The 21984-nt window shown below is 31.7% G+C and overlaps 1 protein-coding gene and 1 long non-coding RNA gene across 2 annotated transcripts in view; one reads left to right on the top strand and one right to left on the bottom strand.

Annotated features, from left to right (window-relative positions):
• Positions 1–21984, bottom strand: part of plx (PTB_TBC1D1_like and TBC domain-containing protein plx) — a 192588-nt gene that overhangs the window by 129740 nt on the left and 40864 nt on the right. The gene's annotated exons all lie outside the window — the stretch shown is intronic.
• Positions 168–10082, top strand: LOC143194135 (uncharacterized). The gene is made up of 3 exons (XR_013005195.1): positions 168–301; positions 365–458; positions 6264–10082. It is a non-coding gene; the product is annotated as an uncharacterized LOC143194135 (long non-coding RNA).

Genomic DNA, 21984 nt, shown 5'->3' with positions numbered 1-21984 from the left:
ACTATTTTGCTTTATCTTAAGGGTAAAGTTGGAGCTCCTTAATTAGGAATTTGGAGGAGTTGTGAATCACACCCGTGCAACTGTATAATTTCTTTAAAAAAATAATCATAACTGTTTTTCAGGACGAACTTCAAGATTCTAATTAACAATATATTTAACATATCGAACTTATTCTAGTAGTACATCCCTACTTAACATGCGTGTGCGTAGTAGTTGTTAGAACGGATTCGAACGTGGTCAAACTAATTTTAATAGTTATTGTCTTTTATATCTCTGCGGAAGTTAGACCTCATATATAAAAGTAATGCATTACATTTTGTCGTTTTTATAGTTTTGTTAAAATTTCTAATAAAATCTATTCCAGAACTAGATTAAACCTCCAAATATTCGTCACCGAAATAAAAAGAAAAAATTTTCCCAACAATTCACTACAATGGCAAACCTTGAAATTTACTCAGGTAAGGAATTACACATGTTAAATTATATTATGTATAGTTAAACACATACGCATGATAATGTTCATGAGGTACTTGAATTGTTTATTGACATTTTACAAGGTTTTGAGGTATTCTTTGTATTTTATATATATCTTAGATATTATGTCTAATTTATAAAATTTATTATGGACCTAATTGTAGAAATTTAATAATTAATTAACATTCTTTCTTGCAGATCCTGTAGACTTATTGTATTTCATTGTTGGTTATTATTATGCGAGAAATAAAAATGTTATATTCGTGTGTCGTTAAGTCTCTTATTGCATCAATTTCGACTTAACTTGATAATGCAAGTAAAATCACTCGCAGCACATATTTATTTAAAAAATTACAATTTAATGTTTTTATAACGTATTTACAAAATTTAATTGACAAATATATTCCAAATCAGAAACTAACAAATATGTTGAAAAAAAATTGTTTGTGCATATTTATACCAGATAAGCGATAATTTGCCAACTTCTGATATTCTAATGAATATAAACTTCAATATTTTTCAGTCATAACTGCTTTTAACTTTTTATTTTAAATCTGCTTATGAGCCATGTGGATTATATATTTTACTATACCTTTGTTATTTGCTCAGTGTATTAATAATATAGGGTGTTGTAGATGAGTATATATTTCTGAATAGTCATGGTTTTAAAACATCATTATTGGTTCACCTAGTAAACCAAAAAATACATTTTTAAATACAAATAGAGTTTTCTTCACATTAGGTAATCAAAACCACTCCTTTGCTGACAGTTATTTCAATATTTTTATTTAGTTATGACACTGTAATAATGATTTTTCCTTTGTAGTTTGTACTAAAAGAAGTAATTGTATACTATGTATGATTAACTAAGAGTTCCTCAAGTCTAGGGGACAATACCTCAATTTACGAAACTCACCTAATGTTTTAAGCTTTCATTACTACTGCTTTATATAGTTAAAGAATATAATGTGTGTATATATTTATATATAATAACTATATAAAATTAATATAGTTTTCATGAAGTGTATTTTTTCATTAAGCACAATAAAGTTTTGTTTTAAAACTCACTTTGAGTATATGAAGGAAGCATGTAATATTCAGATTTATGATGTATATGTATTGTTCCTCTTAGTGCAGCATCAGGTATTTAACACAACGTGGACGTTCTACAATGTTGAAGACTACCGATTTGTTATATACGAAGTTTTCCTCGGGCATATTCTAAATTTAAAGTATTTCTTTGGTCTTTAGTTAATCAAGATTAATAAAATATATGAAACCATAATCTTGTTCTTCAACAAAAAGCTGCTTTAGGTATGTAACTACCCTATTGATTATAGTTGATGATAATGAAATATTAGATGATGACATCTAGTTGCTTCTCAGATCATTCCTCCAATTATGTATGTTTTCCTGTAAGATATGTCCCCTCATGTTTACCACTTTATATTTCACATTTTTTTTTACTTCAGATTATCTCCACAAGAAGTATTCTTGAAAATTACACATTGATTGTTTAATTTCTGGTGACCTTAAGACATCATCTATAATGCATACAAAATGTTAGTGATTGAGGGGTTCGAAAAGCACATTTTAAAATGTCCTTTTAGGTGTCTTAACTTATCAACTTACAGTTCAAAAAATAAAAATCAGTTTCAATATGAAATTAATAATGGTATTCGGCATGATTATTACTGCAGTAACGGACGACCAAGGAGCTTGTTCTTACTCTGATATCCCAATCAATTGAAAACTGCTTATTTATGCACATGTGAAGAGCATCGAGTTCGGGACTAGTTGTCAGGACAATAATGTTTTTAAATTTCTAGGCTATATTGGGAAATCTGTAAAATTTAGTTAAAGCAATTTGACTAAAAAATAGTAATAATTAGATAAAAATTTGCTGACGATGGAATTATTCTAATACTTCTTGTTGAAACGCTAATGTTTGTAAAGTATATCTATAATAGATAACATATCCATTAGAGAAAAAAAGAACGATTTTACATGAATTTATATCCTTAATTTATTTTTATCGACAAAAATCATACTTACAGTTTAATGATATCACTATCTTAAAATATTATTAATGGTAATTTATTATTCCAACCAATAAATGTTGTAATCCTTATTGGGGAAGTAATTAATGTTTATATTAGTAGTTATACCAATACTTATATTCATACTTATAACACAACAGTGTTGAAGTGACCATAATTTAAAAAAATACTTATATTTCACAGGGCCATGTGATGTTCGACCGAGAGAGTTGACATAATGTATAGAGTGTAGACCATATTAAGTGCCCCTTCAACAACTAAAATCAAACAAATACTAGTAATTAAATATATTCGTCAGTCATTAAAATTGAAAAGCAATTCATACATGCCTACATTTTTAGTTTTTGTACCTTATCAGAAATATTTTATATAAAAAATACTCCACAACTATTATGCATAGTTGAAAACGTTGAAGAAAATACGAGAAATGTAGAACCTACAGTTGTTAATTGGACGACAGATAATACTCCCCTTTTATTAGATCTATATAAAACATATAGATTGAAAATTATTCATTATTCATATTATTATTGAAGGTTATTTTAACAAAACTGAAAATGATAGATATATTGGTATCCTCATCAAATTGCGAAAATAAAACAATTAGGTGTGGAACGAAAAAATTTCGGGATCGCAAAAATAATGGAGGAAATAACGGGAAAAAAGAATTATATAAATACAACCATTATTCTAAATACACATCTGCAATTTCCCTACAAAAATGACAAATAAATAATTTAAATAAAACAAAAGTAACTGGATGTTTAGGGAATTCCAAATCAATGAATGCACAGTATCAACAGTAAGAGATCTAACTTCACATCAACAATCAATTTCTCAGCAAAAGTTATATTAAAATTCTCTAGAAGAGCCAAAAGGTATCCCAATTTCGCGAAATTCTAATCCAATAAAGAAATATATTCCCATAAAGTAGAATGAATTGAACCCACAATTTAGCTTAATACCTACCTAAACCTATTTATGTATTTACAATATTATTTTAACTACTACTAACGGATCACTTTGGAGTCGGTGGAGGGCAACATATTAGATTTTTTTAAAAATATATTTTAAAGTCTCTTTTTACCAAGTATGTGTTTATCTGGACTGGGCCTAAAGTTTAACGTGGACTCCGAACCACGGTCCTCAGCATTAAGCCTACCGACTGGCGAGTGACCAAATTTATAAATCATCCCAATAGACATCCGGTCTTATCCAGCCGGGTTACTGGCGTGACTGAGATCATTTTCCTTGTCGAATTTTACACTCTTGCCTAGAACATTTACAAATATTAAACAAAATGCCCCAGCAGGATTCGAACCTGCGGCTAACGCAACAATAGGAGGACCGTCCCATCGCCTTAACTACTGCGCCACCAAACCGTCCTATCACAAATTAATATTATTATTTTTGTATTGTTTCGTCTCGGCTTCTTTTTAAAAGCTAGATAAATTTTAAATGAATTAAAAATGCAGAAATTAGAAACACAAAAAGTGCGAAATGTTTTATTAAGAAAGATAGCAATAGCAAAGTAACAAGTAACAAAATATAAAGATAGTAATAACAAATAGAGGTGATAACCGTTTTAAAAGGTATTTTAAAAATTCACAAAAAGGCCAAAAAAATTTGTTTACGTTTTGTTTTGTTTTTCTATTCTTTTTTGTTGTCACTAATATTAATATTTATTTAGATTTATTAATGATAAATTATAAATTATAATTTAATTATAAAAATTATAATTAAATTATTATTATTATAAAAAGTAAATTATAAAAATATAACATAATATATTGTAAATTATTTTGTTATAAAATAATTAACTACATTGACATTATGTGTTATTTAAATATTGCAAAATTTCCGTAAGGTTTATTAATAATAAATAATATTTTGTAAGAACAGAGTAGTCTTTAAACAGAACTAGTCAGTAGATTTGTGTATTCCCAAATTTCATTAAGGCTTATAACAGGTCAATTGAAAAGTCCCGGACCTGACACATAAATAGCGCTACTAGAATTAAATCCATATGTTTTTTAGTTAGCCCTAAGTCTCAAAAAATGCGTGTATAAATTTGACAGCTGTCGGATCATTAGTTTGAGAATTATGACATTTTGAGTGAAGCAACTTTTGTTATTGTGAAAAAAAATAGATAAAAAGGAATTTCGGGTGTTGATAAAATATTGCTTTTTGAAAAGAAAAAATACAGTTGAAGCAAAAACTAATTGCTTGATGCCGAGTTTTTGGACACTGCCCCAGGAAAATCAACCATCAAGGATTGGTATGCTAAGTTTGGACGTGGTGAAATGAGCACCGAAGACGGTGAATGCAGTGGACGCCCAAAAGAGGTTATTACCGACGAAAACATTTAAAAAATCTACAAAATGATTTTGAATTACCGTAAATTGAAATTGAATGAAATAGTAGGCACCCTAAAGATATCAACTGCACGTGTACATCATATCATTCACGAATATTTGAGTATGAAAAAGCTCCGTGCAAAGTGGGTGCCGCGCAAGCTCACTTTTGCGGTATTTGATGATGATCAAGCATACAATGTATGAAATATGGCTCTATCATTTCACTCCGAAGTCCAATCGACAGTCATTCGAGTGGACTGCATACGATGAACCCGCTCCAAAGCGTGAAAAAACGCAACACTCGTCTGGTAAGGTTATGGTGTCTGTATTTTGGGATGCGCATGCAATATTTTTCATTGACTACCTAAAACTACCGAAAAACGGCCGCATATGAAGAAAACGAAAGAGCTGCTTCACCAAGATAATGCACCATTTCACAAGTCAGTGAAAACGATGGCAAAAATCCATGAATTGGGCTTCGAATTGCTTTCTCATCCACCGTATTCTCCAGGTCTGGCCCGGAGCAAATATTTTCTGTTCTCAGATCTCAAAAGAATGTTCGCTGGGAAGAAGTTTTCGTTGAATGAAGAGGTGATCGCCGAAACTGAGGCCTATCTTGAAGCAAAGGACAAATTGTATTACAAAAATGTATAGTCCTTGTAGGGAATTATGTTGTATAAAAAAAAATTACCATAAATATGTGTTTTACTATGGTAGGCCGGGGATTTTACAATTGACCTGTTAGGTAATATCAGCCTATTATCATAGATAAAATGAATCATGTTCAATCATCATATTTCCTATATGATTACAAAAAATATAAACTATTTTTATTTTATAAGCATTGTACATTATTGTTATTTAAAACATTAACTACAAGTATGTAATTTAAATCAAATATCCCTCTTTAAATGTTATTTAGAACAGTCCTGACTACTATTACACGATAACTTGTAAGTCATTTCTCCACCTAGCTTACTAAATTTTCCAGTATGATAATAAAGGTAATATGACGACTGAGTAAATCTAAGGTGAAATCAAAATTGTCCCACCGTTAATAATATAAAGTAATTAAGAGTTCATTTCCACTCAACATTAATAATTGTTGTCTAACTATTTAGAGAATCTTAGTGATTTCTAGCTGTATTACTGGCCATTTACAAAATATCATTTAATTGTCCGGATGTTAATCGTTGAATGAATTTTTCTTATGTTGTATTGTTCAGATTATTTGTATAAGATACCTTTATCTGTATAGTACCTTTGTGAAAAAACTCTTTAAAACCTCTAAGATATTATATTAATTTGTATTGGTGCGTTTTGTTATATTAATCATTTACAATTCAATAATATTCTCTTTTTCAATTTTCAGCTTATATGGAGCTGAAACCAATCAGCATAAGCAACCCGGACTAGAGTAAGAATTGTATTTATTGAAGAATTTATGTGAAAAATGTATAAAATATATTAATGTGCCCTTGTGTAAATAGGGCACTAGTGTTACAGGATACACTTAATGGAACTTAAAGCTATATTGATACAGAATACAAACTTACTGTTTCTCTGCATAACTTAACACTATTGGACATTAATCAAGATGTAGTAAAAGTACTTCAGAATTCAGCAGAAGATAATCATTTATTTTATTATATTAAGCTTAAGTTTATATTGTCTAATAAAGATGTTTAGTTTTTGGCCTTTTAATCAAAAACTTGCAGCACATTGAAATGCTGTTATACAACGCAATTAATTTACAACTTAAATTTTCAGATGAGCCGAAATGTATAACAGTACTAGTGCAAAAAATTATACTTGGTACCTTGACTATCACTTTTTAAGTAACTTTGGAATCAATATCTTATTATTTGGCAAAAAAATTCTCAGTGACTCTGATGGTGGCTTCAGGTTTTGTTGTGGAACCAGAGATGATCAGTTATTTGATTTGTTGTATTAGGATTTTGTATCTGATAGCTAGACTATAAACCAAATTGATATTCATTAACTGAGTTTGTTAGTTATCAGGTTAATTATTATTGATTTGTTTTATATAGGTAGTTACTTTTGTTTTGTGTTATGGTTTTCAGTTCCAAACAATTGCTTTTAGACTGTGTATAGTGATTAATATAAAAAGAATTATTACTTCTGACCACGGATCGTTGTCTATTGTTTCTGGTTGATTTTTGGTTTTTTGTTTGGAACCCAGTTCGAGGTATTGACATCTTTTCTGAATTGTCTTTAGTTGTTTTGTATACACTGGAAGATCTTGAATCTTCTGACAATTGAAGAATAATAGATCAGGGAACCATTAAACCAAATTATGTAACCATGTCCTTAAATTGAAAAAGGCTGTTATTTTCAAACTTATATTTTTACTGATGCCCTATTCTAAAATAAAATAAAAATTGGCCCATAGCACGCAAAGTAAAACTATGTATTCCATAAATTATTGTATACCGATGGAATTGTAGCCACATCTATCTATAAAAATGTAGACTGGAAACTGAATTACTAGAGGAAAACTCTAGTCCGTTATTTTTGATTTATCTCGGCAGATCATGCTACGAATTAGTTTTAGTTCTTTAAATGAAGTTGGAATGAGCGAAACTTTTTAATTCTATACTATCCAACAACTGCCTGGAGCTCTTTGGTGACATAACAGAGGATATATAATACCTTACCTCAGTCACCAATGTAATCCTAATGGGTATTATGGTGCAAATGCAAATATAAAATTATGAATATCTATGGATGTTATGTTCCGATAGGATGTCATTTGGTGAAACCGCGGTTGGCTAGAGATCAAGAAGATTAATGAAGAAAAATCTATGTACAAATGTACGCAAATATAAAATTTATTTACACTTGTAGCAACTAAAATACTGATAAAACATAAAATAACAAAAACACTTAAAACACACTCACGCAAGAAAATACAAATGTAACAATACAAATTTTGTTTAAGAAAGGATTTTTGGCTGTTCCGTTATATTCTTAACTTCTTTCTGCACTTCTTTACACGGTTGTAGTAAAAGCTCTAGCACATTATGAAACTTCATACTTCGTTCCAATGAAGGATCCAGGTTCAAAACCAAATCCTACAGTTGATGAGCACGTGACAAAATTTTATTTAATTTGTTTAAACTTTAAAAACGTAGTTGATTTTCCAGCTATTTCTTGAGATGCATTATCTTCATTATTTATATGGCTTTCCAAAATTTCAACGAGTTCCTCTTCTATGAGTTCATTGTCACTAATGGCTAAAACTTCCTCAAAATATGTTGACCTTCAAAATTTTCTCCATATATTTGATGCATAACTTGTAAAATGTTAGTGATTTTGGCTTCAGTGTCCGACGATGCTGTGATATCGATAACAACTTCCGGTCGTAGTTTTTTCCAACATGCATAATATTCTTAAATCACTCATTGCATTTTTAATAATGCTTAGCAATGAGCAATATTAAACTAACTAGAATTTTGGGTAAAAGTCAATGAAGGGCCTGCTTCTATGCATTATAAGATGTGACCGAAAGTACGCCTTAGATAACATCGTTGAAGTGCTACTACTAGACCCTGATCTAATGAGTTGTAGAACCGAATTTGTGTTGGGAGGTGAAAACTGTATATTCACATTGAGGCCTTATTTAAGGTGTCCGGATGTACAGGTGCCTTGTCATTAAGCAGAAATGATAGTGACTTTGAGGTCAAATACCGGTTAATACTAGACACAAAACAATTAGTAAAACACTCCGTAAATAGCGTCGCCATAACCCAAGCATTAGAATTTGCTCCCGAAAACAGGCAGACAGTCCTTATTTTTATTTCACAAGGGTCGTGGATTTAATGATTTCTAAACAAATATTGGCCTTACCATAAAATCACCTGAAGCGTTACAACAAAACATGGTTTAATCGGTCCTTAGCTTCCTTAAACATTAAAAGAGGAACCGCGGTTGGCGAGACCGCGTGTTACGAGGGATTGCTGTAATTTGAACTTATCGCTATTCAGTGCATGTCCGAGAAATCTTTTGTGCTTTATATGACCTCAGCTCAGTGTTTTTTTGCTGTTTTATATGTTTAAGTAAGCAAATAATACGTCCTGCACCGTTCATAATCTTTCAGTTTTTCCTATTTGGGTTCAATATAAGTACCAATTTACCTACGGACTACAGATCTGATTTTTCTTCTTGGCGGTACTAAGGTTTAAGTTCTATCTAGTTCCAACGGATCTTAATGGATTTGAAAGCTCTTGGAGTCACAAAAGTGTAGTAAAGAACTGCTTGGAGGATGAATGAGTAAATTCTTCTGTTTTATCTTTCGCCTTCAGGATTTTTATTAGGGTAAAATATGAAAAATATTCCAGTATGGTTTGAAAATATTTTCCTTTTATATCTTTACAAATTGGGTTCATTGGTCCACAATTGTCTGAGTGAATTAACTCCCCTATTGAATTGCATATGTTCCCTTCTCATTGCGGTTGAATGGACACCTAGTTGTTTTTGCCTCTATACATGCAAAACAAGGTCTCTCCAGCTTTTTCAATCCTAATCGCTGAAGTGAGTCCCTGCTTGTATGTTGTCATCGTCTGTTCCATCGGTCTTCCATTTTCCACATGATCAGCTATCAGTATGTATAGACCATTTTTCTTTTCACATTTTAGTGAGATATTACTTCCATTTATGGTTGTTTTCACCTTTCTTTTTTTCTGATAGTAAATTAGTGTAGGTTTGGCAGTATTAAAACTTCTACTGATACCATATTGTCTCGTCATTTCACTCAGTACTCCAGATTTCTTAGCTTGTAAAATTTGTCCATTTGCTATATGTATCAAAATATCGTTTAGCAATGTCGTAAAAAAGTAGTCGTCAAAGTATCCTTAACAAAATGACTACTTGCTCCAGAATCTAATGTGAATAATGTTTTGTCGCTAACTTCATTACTCATGCCGTTCTTCGACTGCTGTAGTTCGTTCTTTTTGAATTTCGGTAATTTGGTCCTCTGCTACTCGAATATCCTCTTTGTCGATATATATAAATTATACACTTGTTTACGGACTTGTTTTTGGACAATTTGGTTTATTGTAATGTTAACTTCCGCATATATAGTGTGAAACTTCCACACGCCTTCCTGTCGCTACTTTCAATCAAACTGAAGCTACTGGTTTTGAAGTATTGATGTTGAGATTTTAGGTTATTAATTGATATTCTGAGATTACTTTAATAAACAGCTTTACTGATTTAATACACCTATCTATACTTTCGAAGTATATATAAACCAAAAATGAATAATATGTAACAACAACATGGTTTTTGTCTTAACTGATATAACATGACACAAAATTTGTAAACGAGTCCTCTGAGGTAGTTTTGGTCATGAAGTCGACCATTTGCTGCTTCCTCGAGACATGTTACATTCCGAGTCTTCCTTCTGCAAGGTTTTCTTGGATGAAAGAGTGTTTGTTTTATATATGTTTTGTTCTTCAGGATTTTGTGCGAACCTTATTGCTACCGAATTATCGATTTTTAAGATTGGAACCTACTGATTGAATTTAACCATCTCTAGCGATTTTTGAGATATCTAGACAAGACACTAACACTGTAAGCCAGATCTTGTCTGTATGGAAATTTTAGCTCTGCATTATCTTCGTTCCCTGATTGTGGTGTTTTTCCAAACTTCAACATAGGAATAGAGACTGCTTTACACTTTTAAAAGTTGATGCGTTTCAAAATATTCTTAGCATATGCCTCTTCTATTCAACAGAATCCTTATGCTTGATTGCATCCTCATAAGTCTCAGGAACTTCGTTTGTCTAAACTAAATTTTCTGCTGTTAGAATATAATCATTTAAAGGCTGAGGTCATCAGTTGAACGATGTTTTAGTCTGGCACATAGTCCCTCTTCGTGAAGCTCTGAAACATCTTCATCGATCTTCCTCTAGTCAAGTCTTATTCTGAACTGTCCTCAATGGTGCTCTCCTCGTCTCTGTCTGTCTCACAATATTGTAATAGTTTGTATTCCAGTTCTTTAATATAATCAATAGTTTTTCCATAATCCAGTTTCTTTGGCGTGTTAATCTCGGGATATTTAAAGGTGCATCAGATTGCAAATATGTCTTAATTCTTATTTAGTTCTTTTTAATCGCGAATAGCTTGAATGGTAGATTTCACAAGTCCCAATTCCTTGCACAATTTTATCTCCATCTTTTATACCACCTAATACTTCTAGGTTCCTAGCGTGACTGATTCAGTCTCCGAAGTTGATAATCGTTTCGGTGGCATTTTGTCAAAAAATTAATGGAATTAATGGAGTTTAATAAAAATATACATATTAAAAATTTTTAATTTGTACCTACATACGTATGACAATACAATTTTTTATTTGTGAAAGATTGATCATGAGATTCTTGCAGCTGATCGGTTTGCATGAGACAATTTTCCCAAAGTATTTCTTCGAAGTTATTTATGTGTTTGATTTTATATAAATATCAATGATATTCGGGCTGTTATTCTGAAATGATTTTTCCGGTTTTAGAGGCCTAGATATTTTCCCAGTAAGAAGTACTCACTCTGTAGAGAGTAGTTGAAATATTTGTGCAAATTCTAGTCCATGCGTCCATATACCGAAAATATGGCCCGCATATATGAGCGATAGGTATTTTCGACCGTTCGACCAGAATATAATCATTTCGGTTCTAATTAGATTCATCTACATGATAAACTATACATATTTAATATGATAAACAGATTTTCTCCTCTCTTAATCTTTGGAAAAGTCGATTCTATTTTCCTTTCCTAGCAGTAGTAACGTTTCCAATATGTTTTCATCATCTTCTACTGTCACTTCCAGGTCAATATCGCGTGTCGCTGAACTGATATCTAATGAGTTTATGTCTTATCGAGAGAGGAAATCGTATATCTATTTAGTATGAAGATTTGATCGGCGAAATTCTGAACTGTTCCCAATTTAAATAAATCAAATGCTCCGAAGGAGATATCAAACGGATCGTACAACTCTGTAGTTATGCTTTCAGATATACCCAACTACTTACCCTACTTGAATATTTCGTATTGCGATTTTTTTTTAATTTTTCAGTCATTGAATCGTTTACAGTTCTTCAGTCACATCTCTCAAATTTTCTAGAATCTAGTTGAAGTGGAAATGAAGAAAATGTACTTGACCAGGCATTCCCTACGTTTATGCATGGCATATACCATTATGTCATTATCGGTTTTTTTTTCGATAATTACAGCATAGAACTAGTACTGTTTCTTAAATTGCTCGATGATTTTGTTTGAAAAATTTAGAGGTAGCATTACATTTGCATTTTAGTTTCCTTTTTGTTATCTTTAAATATATCTATTAGGATTAATTTTCTACAGTTTTTAATGCCAGAAACTGTTTTTATAAATTTTCTACGAGTTTTATTTTCCTTACCTGTTTCCATCTCTAAAATAGTAACAGTTTTCTTATCACAAAGCATCTATTGAATTCTGAATCTGGAGTAGTAGAAATGTTAAGTTCTCTATAATTCGAACATCGCACTCAAGTCTGATCTGATTGCATACATATATTTATTCTTACTATATATATTTACCTTATAAAAATCAAATATGCAATAAACTCTTGACAACCTGAAGTAAATTAATTGATGTTGCAAGCTGTGATTGCTTCCAAATCACCGTCACATTTTTAACCACATTCACGTTCCTTCTTCTGACTTCCATGTTGAGGACACTCGCTTCATTGATATAACGTTGTACCACAATTGTAACCCGCTCCAAAATATCTCCAGACCTTTTACACTCCATTGAAATAAATACAGACACTGACGTTCTGCTCGAATTATAACCACTCACACTATTCACCTTACCTCTAAAACCTTTATTCATTATTACCTCTATTCACTCACCCTACCACCTCTTGAATTGTTGCAATGCAATTGTGTTATCTGTCGTATATTATATATTATAATTGTATTATCTTCATAATAATAAGTAACCTTCGCCAGTTTTCCACACTATATTCTCAAACTCTTTTCTTCTTAATAGTTTACTGGAATTATATTTAAATATTTATTCAATGGCTTCCAGTTAGTGACCTGTTAGTTTAGGGATAATTAAGACTCAATCAGCACTATCCTCACTCAGAGCACAGCTGATAAGATGCACGTAGAATTTGCGCCTGCTGCTCTTATTGTCCAAATTAACTCTTGACCATGAACATTGCCCAATTAACCTCTCATTGCTCCAATACTAAAATGTCTGATAGGTTTAGACCTGCCAAGCTGACCTTGTTCTCAAATCTTCTTCAGTATCTATTCAATTCCCATTCTCCTTTTAATATTTCCATTTCAAACTGAACTTGTCTAGACGAACCAAGTGCTTCCTTTTGAACTTTATCGTAGACCTGTTCTAGCCAAACATTTTCAGATGTTTTCTCCAATTGTTCAATAAGTTTAACCTTTTTACCATTCACTAACAAATTTGGGTCCCTCGAAAACTTGCTCAATTCCGTTACTGTGACTTCTTGTGAAAACAGTTTCAATGAATTTAGACATGATATGCCATAGAATAAAACAAACGCATCCAATACGCACCATTGTTCAATTTCTCTATTTCTCCTCACAAGTATATATGTTTGACGTAAAACCAAAATGTATAAGAATTGTGCCACAAACATCAAAACAACACTTCACATCCTGCGTGTACCGTGCGCTGTTAAGAATAAGACAGTTACTGTACTTTAAATCCCACTTGTAAAGATTTCTGGACAATAAATTGGGAAAGTAAATTTATTTTATTTAGTTTTATTTGAAACTAAAGTACAATGTTGTTGGATGGTAAACTTAAGTATTAAAAGAATTTCTTGATGAATGGTAGCAAATGAATGGTAGCACTATTTTTACTACAGGTTAGTGTTTATTTAAATTTTATTCTACTATTTTCTATTTTCATATTATGTCTAACATCTATATGTTCTGTTTATTGTTACATCAGACTGTATCAGGATTCCCCAGCATTATATCAGATGACCTTTTCAAATAGATGTAATTCCTTCCCCCTTACATCGGAGAAGTCCTCGTCAATTTTAGGCCTATTTGACTGGTTATTTTTTTAACGTTTGGCTTGATAATGTTTTAATTTCTTTTTATATATTTATATATTTCATATATAACTTTTATTTATTTTTTTAAAACTTTTTTGTCCAGATTTCCCTTATAATATATAATTAATAATAATGAAATTAATAAATTTTTTCCTGTTTTCAAAATTTTATTATTATGTATTTTATAAATATCGGCATTTATATTTCAAATTTGAATAACAGTGATTGAATGCCGCTATTATTACTATCCTAATGAAGCTTTGATAGGTAATTAATTATTAATACTATTTATATTAATATTCTTATTGTTATTTATAATTTATAATATAATTTTACGAATAAATAATTTATGGATTATTGGGTAATAATTTATAAGACCAAATTTAAACATTGTGTATAAGAAAAAACGCAGGTCTTATGTCTTTCGACCAAATAAGATGTTTCTTACACACTATTGGGCTTAGTTGTCATTATTAATTGTTAATACTGGTGCAGAATTTACTTAGATGCTTGGGTGTTAAGTTCCAAAATATATTTTGTTCTATATCTATGTTATTTAATAACCTGTTGCCCTGTTAGCTGAATCTTTCCGTTCAAGTATTTCATTGTTTCCACTGTTAGCTTCTTATGGTATTACAATTATTACAGAACGGTCTGGTAGTTTGTTCAATTACCAAATCGCTGTCTTAAGGTCAGTTTTAACATTGAACATATATATCTTGCCTGGATAAAATAAATGTTTCGGCTTTCCGTGTTAACTTTGCTCCTGGCGCAGTATTTGCCAGCTGTATGTAACAGTGGAATTACCCTTATAAAACTTTCTAAGCGTGCCGGATTTCCAGCCATTTAAAGTTGGACAAAAGAGACTGCAAGTATTTTGCTCCATTTCGAATCTATATAAATGTTTAAATGGTTTTCTACTCTAACTTTATGTTTTATTTAATTTTTAATTATAAATTGTTCGATATTTTAATGTTATATTTCAAAAATGTATATATTTAGTTTTAATTTATTCAATGTTAATTTGATATGATTTATCTTTAATTTTCAATTTTTCTTCCTTAACGTTAGTTTCAAATTTGGAGTTGATAATTTGATTAGTAATTCACTTCAGGCAGAGCGGTTCACATTTCTTAACTAAAACCGGCTAATGAAACTAATGCCACACAGAGTGATTATTTTTATGGTTCATTATTTAGCCAGTTTATCATGCGAAGACAAGTTTGTCGGGTCAGGCAGAGTTATATTCGTAGTAATCTTATTCGTTTACCGAGGGAAATTGTCTCAAAAAGTAGTTCCCTGCTTTTTAAGTCGTCGCTGTGGTATCTTTTCTATTGTATTGTACTTTCGGTTGAAATAGTTCTTTAGGTGGCTCTCCTTTCGTCTTGGTTGCTCCAATAGAGTCACTTCGTGATTCGCGAACTCAAAAAGTTAAATCGTTCGCTCCTTCCACTTCGATAGCGTATAATTAAGAACTAACTATTGCAAAAGGGTTTGGTTACTATTTACTATTTATATATATTCTATGCTAATATTTGCTATTTTCATATTATGTTTAAGATTTGTATCTTTTGTTTATTCGGTTTATTACTTTAGGCTCTATCAAGGTTTTCCAGCATTGCGCCAGTGGATCTAGCATATCGATATAATTTGTATTATCCGAATATATTCCCTTATACAAGGGGACGATGATTGGTTTCTTTCAAGAATTTTATCTACCACATGATCTACAATGAAGATATTTTTTTCTCGTTGGTAGCGTAGTTTCGTTAATCCGTATTTGTTGTTTCAGAATAGATATCGGATGTCCGTTTTGAGATAGGGCTTTTCCTATTGCCGTATTAAAGGCAACAGTCATCAGAGTTGAAGTCCTCGTAAAATCCATGTATTATGGAACAGGTCAATTCTCTATTTACTTTTTTAGTTTTCGTATTGCATCTACCTAATCTTCCTGTATGAAGTCTTTATTATAGCCTTTCTTTGGACAGTAGGTAAGTGTTCATACGTTGAACATAGTCGAAATATTATAATAAAGGGACGACCTTTGAGCCACACTATTTCAAAAAACGCCTGAAGAAACGTAATAATCCAGAGATTTTCTAAAATTTCACCAAGATGATGTATTGGCATATAAAGACTGTAAAGGCCATCTTCAATGTTTCTAGCAGCAGCTTGTACACGCTCATATTCTATAAAAGAATAATAGAATGGATATGAAAACCGCATGTTTTATAGTAAATATGAATCTGCATAGGTTAAGGGAAAGGTTATGGGCGACAAGCTGCTAATACTTATAGCAGCTCATAAAGAAAGGAAGATATGGATGCACCAGTTGTAACAGTTAGAAAAACTTTAGCCTTTCAGGTAGCAATTTCCTTTCAAGATATTTTTTCCTTTTGTTTGGGTAATTATACGCAATCCTTCCACTCCAGATTGTTTAAGGGTGTAACATTATGTAGAATTGTCGTGTTTTCTTTTGTCATAACCTTATTTAGCTTGGGCTACAATAATTGTGCTAGAGTCCTGCGTGCTAAGAGATTTGTACTTTTATTTCTTTTTCAGATTTTGGTCTGAATATATGATACTGCGTAGATATTTTGGCAGTATTTTAAAGTACTCAGCATTGAATATTTGTATTTTATTGTTTCAAAGCTTACTATTTTAATTGCGTAATTCTTTGTAATGCCTGTAAATAGGTCCAATTTAATTACTCGGACCCTATGCATACTTGCACGTTTTCTTCTTATAGGCCGCTAAAACTATTTTGTATTTTTATCGATAGCTGTAACTAATAATTATTGGTCCTGATGTTTTTACACAATCTGTTCATGGAGTCTTTTATTGATAATTGTAATCTACTCTGTTTGTGGACTATGAATTATTACTGATTAATCGTTACTGATACTGCAATGCGCGGATGAATGGATTGATACGGAATGGTTATCCATTTTTATTTTTTTATTTCCAAAGCGCATTATAAATTTACTTCACTCACAGACTATTGCACTCGTGTTGAATCAGAAATAATATTTATAAAAGAAAATTGTCTAGATTTTCGTGTTGGGTCAGGTAACGCCTGTTCACTTCACTTTAGGTTCATTGTAGAATGGACAGTCACATCTGTTATGTCTTTTCAAACCGCCATAACCGTAATAAAATACAGATCTTTTTCTATGTCTTCACTCTACGAATATTTTAACTGAACTAGCGAACTTACTAAACTAATATACATTTTATACTATAAAAAAACTGTGTGAAATATAAATTATTACGACAGAATCGTTTACTATTAATAAAACTAATTGGTTGGGTTTTGTGGCTATATGCATTTATTTGCCTCCTTTATGACTCATCTGTGTATAATGTTACATCACCTGTACCTTGGCCTTGCTTTGAAAGTTACAAATAAAAATAAAAATACTAGTTTAAATAAAAGGCTTGTGTTCTACAAGAACAATAGTTTATTGGTCCGACATGTCGTACCTGTCGGCAATGTGTTTTTGACAGTGAATCAAGAGAGACTATACTAGAGATATCTCGTAGTACTGATCCCTCTCATTTATACTGCCGTGGTATGTGATCGTTTTATAGGGCCGTATCTAAGATTTAAATACTCCCCGCAGAGCAATAGCCTCCAACATTTCTACACACCTCATCAGGGCTATGAGCTTGGCCCACCCAGCTGTTCCTCTTAGTCTATGAGTGCACCTGTGTGACACGGGAGTCCTTGATTCACCGTTGTCATAACTCATAGACTCGTCGCAGTACTCAAGCCTTAACGGTACGTCAAACCGGGAATATCTTGGTGGGGATAACGTGGTAATCAGAATGATTGCCTAGATTATAAAAAATACCTTCACAGAATATATCATCCTGCTAAATAACCTAATAATTTTAATAAATAACCTTGTCCGAAGCACATTTTTTGTCAGACAACATTCACATGGCCCATTTTGACGCCAGGTCTATATTCAGTTTCGTAGCCATAGTCTTGTTAAGGTATCCACCACCGAGCTACTCGTGGATATAGATTACTTTCTAGAGATGTGGCGCGTATTGTATTACAATCCGTATAGATTTTGAGATTAATACAAAATAAGTTAGCGCGGAATTGCTCTACAAATTCAACGACGGCTAATGTTTCCAAACCATATGAATGATATTTTGACTCGGGCTCTGAGAGCGATTAATAGAATAGGCCACTGGGCAAATTCCTTTTGCATTATCACGTCGCCGAGATCCATGGAGCTAGTGTCAATATATCTTTCAGATGACAAATCTGGATACGCAATGCAGGTTCGCTTGTGGGTTTTATGATGATATTTTGATGTGTTTTCTCGCAAGCATCTGTCCAAATGAAACGATTATTTGTGAGTATTTCGGATCAATTGATTGGGAGCAGCAACAAAACATAACATCTCACGAAGAACATTGAATGATGCGGATGTCTCATCGAGCAGGTAAAGTAAGACGTGAAGTTGGTCATAGTAAACCTTCCTGTATTAACATACCTAGGTACCCAACCTTAGTAACAAAAAAAATATGTTTTTCATTATTCAACCAGCTTGAAACCACAAGATAATGTGTTTAAAACATTTGATACTCTCTTCGATGGAACATGCCGGTACAAAACATCGTCATATATATATATATATATATATATATATATGACGATGTTTTGTACCGGCATGTTCCATCGAAGAGAGTATCAAATGTTTTAAACACATTATCTTGTGGTTTCAAGCTGGTTGAATAATGAAAAACATATTTTTTTTGTTACTAAGGTTGGGTACCTAGGTATGTTAATACAGGTATGTTAATACATAAACCCAGAAATTCGGTACGAATAGGGTCATCACATAATCCGAAAACCTCATTCCACATAACATCTTCCTCTCCAACAACACTACCTTCGTGTTCGTTTCCTCTGTACGCGTATTTTTATTCATTGTTATTTTAGATATCGTTTGTTGCAAAGAAACTCCAAGCATGCTGGGTATAATTGCTTCAGGTCTTTAAAAGTATGAAATTCCTGAGAATATTGTTTTATTATGAAAATAATAGAATTAGATATTACAAAGATGAAATTTAGTTAAAAAATAAGCTGAAATTATTTACTAATTTAACTGCACCCGGCTTTCACCACCATATCAGTAAAGGTTAAAATTAATTTTAAATCTATATATTCCTATTCACTAATACTAACATAATTATTTTGCTCATATTGTAAATTTTAAATTAATTAATAATTTAGCCCTTAAAGCCTTAACTTAACTTAACTGACACTGTTGCTTAGGCAGAACTGGTGAAACTGAAAAATAAAATTTCAGAACTGCTAATAATAGAGAAAGTTTTGGAGGGGAAATGAGAGGGTAATAAAATAAGAAAGGAACCTTTTATCAAGTCAAGTACATTATAGATATTACATTTAAAATGCAGACACCGACAGAGTGTATAACGGGTATTTATGACTACTGTGCTGCAGATTTATGTCTGTTCCGCTTCATTTGTTACGTCTTCCATTAAGTTATTAACTGTTACGTCTTCCATTAAGTTATTAACTATTATGTCTACAGCCAAATCCAAATTCTGTAGATTTTGAACTATCAGTAGTGTTTTTAGTTCATCGTATAAATTATGTGTAATTAAGTTTTGTCTTGCCTCTGCATTTTGGATCTCAACGCATAGTTTACTATTTATTTTGCTAATTATAGCTTTCAGTTTTTGTATATAATCCAGGCTGGACTCATCTTCATTTTTGGTTAAGAGTTTAAACTATTGTATGAATTTAACCTAACGTATTCCTGTCATCATGTATTGGGGTCATCGATAAGATATCTGTTGTAGAATCCATCTGTTCAATAAAGATTTATAGTCTTGATGGTGTTCCCTCAAAATTTTCATTAATCCAATGATCTCAAAGCATCGGCCATTTCGTCGTTTATTTCGAATAAATTCTTGAGTTTCAAAAAAGCTCTTTCAAGTTCTAGTGAAAAATTTGTTGGACTCGTCAAGAGCCTTGTCTTGACTTGGAGAAGTTATGTCCAATCTTTTTGTATACTACCAAATCCTTACAGATTATTTTCGAAAGTGTTTGATTTGTTATATTATAGGATTTATTATATAAGGATAGTCTATGCAACGATTGCTTCCTATTAATTGAATTCGTTTAAATAGCTACAAATTTAGTTTCTTAATATATAATTTTGTTTAAATTATTTCATTTGTTCTTAACTAAGCAAGCTCGAGTTAGCTCTAGATACTGTCTTGCTCTCAATGCGAAATCTGGAAAGGGGATAACAAGCTGTCTTTGATACTCAGTTTCTTCGATAAACGTCTGGGAATTCGTTCCTTGCTAACCTTGGTTGTGGACTGGACCACAATCCAGTTCAGTGTCAGAAATCCTGATTCACTAGTCTTATTTGTAGCGTCTGATAAAATACAGTGAAGGGGATTTTAAACCTCCTAGACGTTTTAACGTACTTCGTTTGTTTAGTTTCGATTGTCTTCCAAATCATTAACATGAACGATACATGTTTACGTTCGATTTGAATTTCGCACTTCGTACCAGTAGATTGAACATCTAAAAATAATTCTGCCAATTGTGATTGTACGGAATTTTACTTTATCCTATTGTTTCATTTAAGTCGTCGAGAAATTGTCCCTAGTCCTAATGGTTAAACGAACCTACGCCTTCGACAAAACCTTACAATTAACCAAATCCTACCGACTGAACCAATTTTGTTGATGGCGACGAAGACTCGTTAACAAAATATTTATTTTATTTAAAATGGGAACTACAATTTTAAAATCTAAGACTATCTTGGCTGCAAACTAAACTTGAAATTCTAGAAAAGATTGTGACTATAATCTAGATTCAATCAGCAAAAATTAAAAGCTGAATAGATCCTATTTTTGCAATTTAAAATTGCGATTAATGAGAATGAATGGATATTCTGATATAGGTTTTGGGCGATATGCAGCTTCAAAGACAGTTAAGCTTTATTTTAATATTGAGTAGAATTGGGCGAATTAGAATTGGGATTATAAAGTGCCTTATAATGCTATCTATAGTTTCCTTGCCACTTCGTCTGTTGTTTTGATTTCTTGTTTAATATTGCTTATGTACGTCAATTTTTTTCCGAAATTGTAAACTACATGCCTGTAGTTTCTTAAGAGCCTAAATAAATGTACCACTGCCTCTACGTCGTTAAGTCCAATTAGATTTTTTGAATGAAATTTTTAGTGTGTAATGCGATTGATTTGGGCTAATCTTAGTTTCTAGACTGTATATTTTGAACTTTGGTTCATCAGATTTTTCGAGTCTAAAATGTTTATCTTTATTGTAACTAAATACATATGTATAATCTGAGTGGTTAATATAATTTGCATATTATACTTGTTTAACTAGTACCAGTGTGTTTAGTACTTCGATATATTTGTTTTTATGACCACTGAAAATCCGTGATGATTTTTGAGGCTTCCAATTGTTTTCGGGTTTAGTTACAATTCACAAGAATAATAATAGCTGATAGATAGATCGATTTCAATTAATAACAGAATTCAAATGTATAAACATGAAGAGTATAAATTAAAAATATATTAATAAATAAATGTAAAATTATGTAAATGACCAATGCATTTAGCATGGGTAATACAATAGTGTATGCCCACCGCAGACCAGGTAACCCAGTATTTAGAAAGGCTAGACAAGCTGGAGTACACCCGTGACTGCAAGGTAATTGGTTAGTTGGTTCAGATTTTTTAACTGGATCAAATGTTCCATGGAGTCCACAATTCCAAGTCGCTGCCCAAAGGGTTTGTATTTTAACAATTTCTCAGACTGTAGAGTATTAACTGGTTATACCAAAAAAATATTGATTTTTTGTATATTTCTAAAAAATATCAATATGTTAGCTATAAATACAGTATCGAGTTTTGAACTTCTACCTCCTATCTTTGAGTCCTACCTTCTCCCTGTTCTAAATTT

Source organism: Rhynchophorus ferrugineus, unplaced genomic scaffold, assembly GCF_030347505.1.
Source record: "Rhynchophorus ferrugineus isolate W39M unplaced genomic scaffold, kcgeb_rfMv2 rfM3, whole genome shotgun sequence".
In the NCBI taxonomy this organism is placed as follows: Eukaryota; Metazoa; Arthropoda; class Insecta; order Coleoptera; family Curculionidae; genus Rhynchophorus; species Rhynchophorus ferrugineus.
This window is presented reverse-complemented; position numbering and strand designations above follow the sequence as displayed.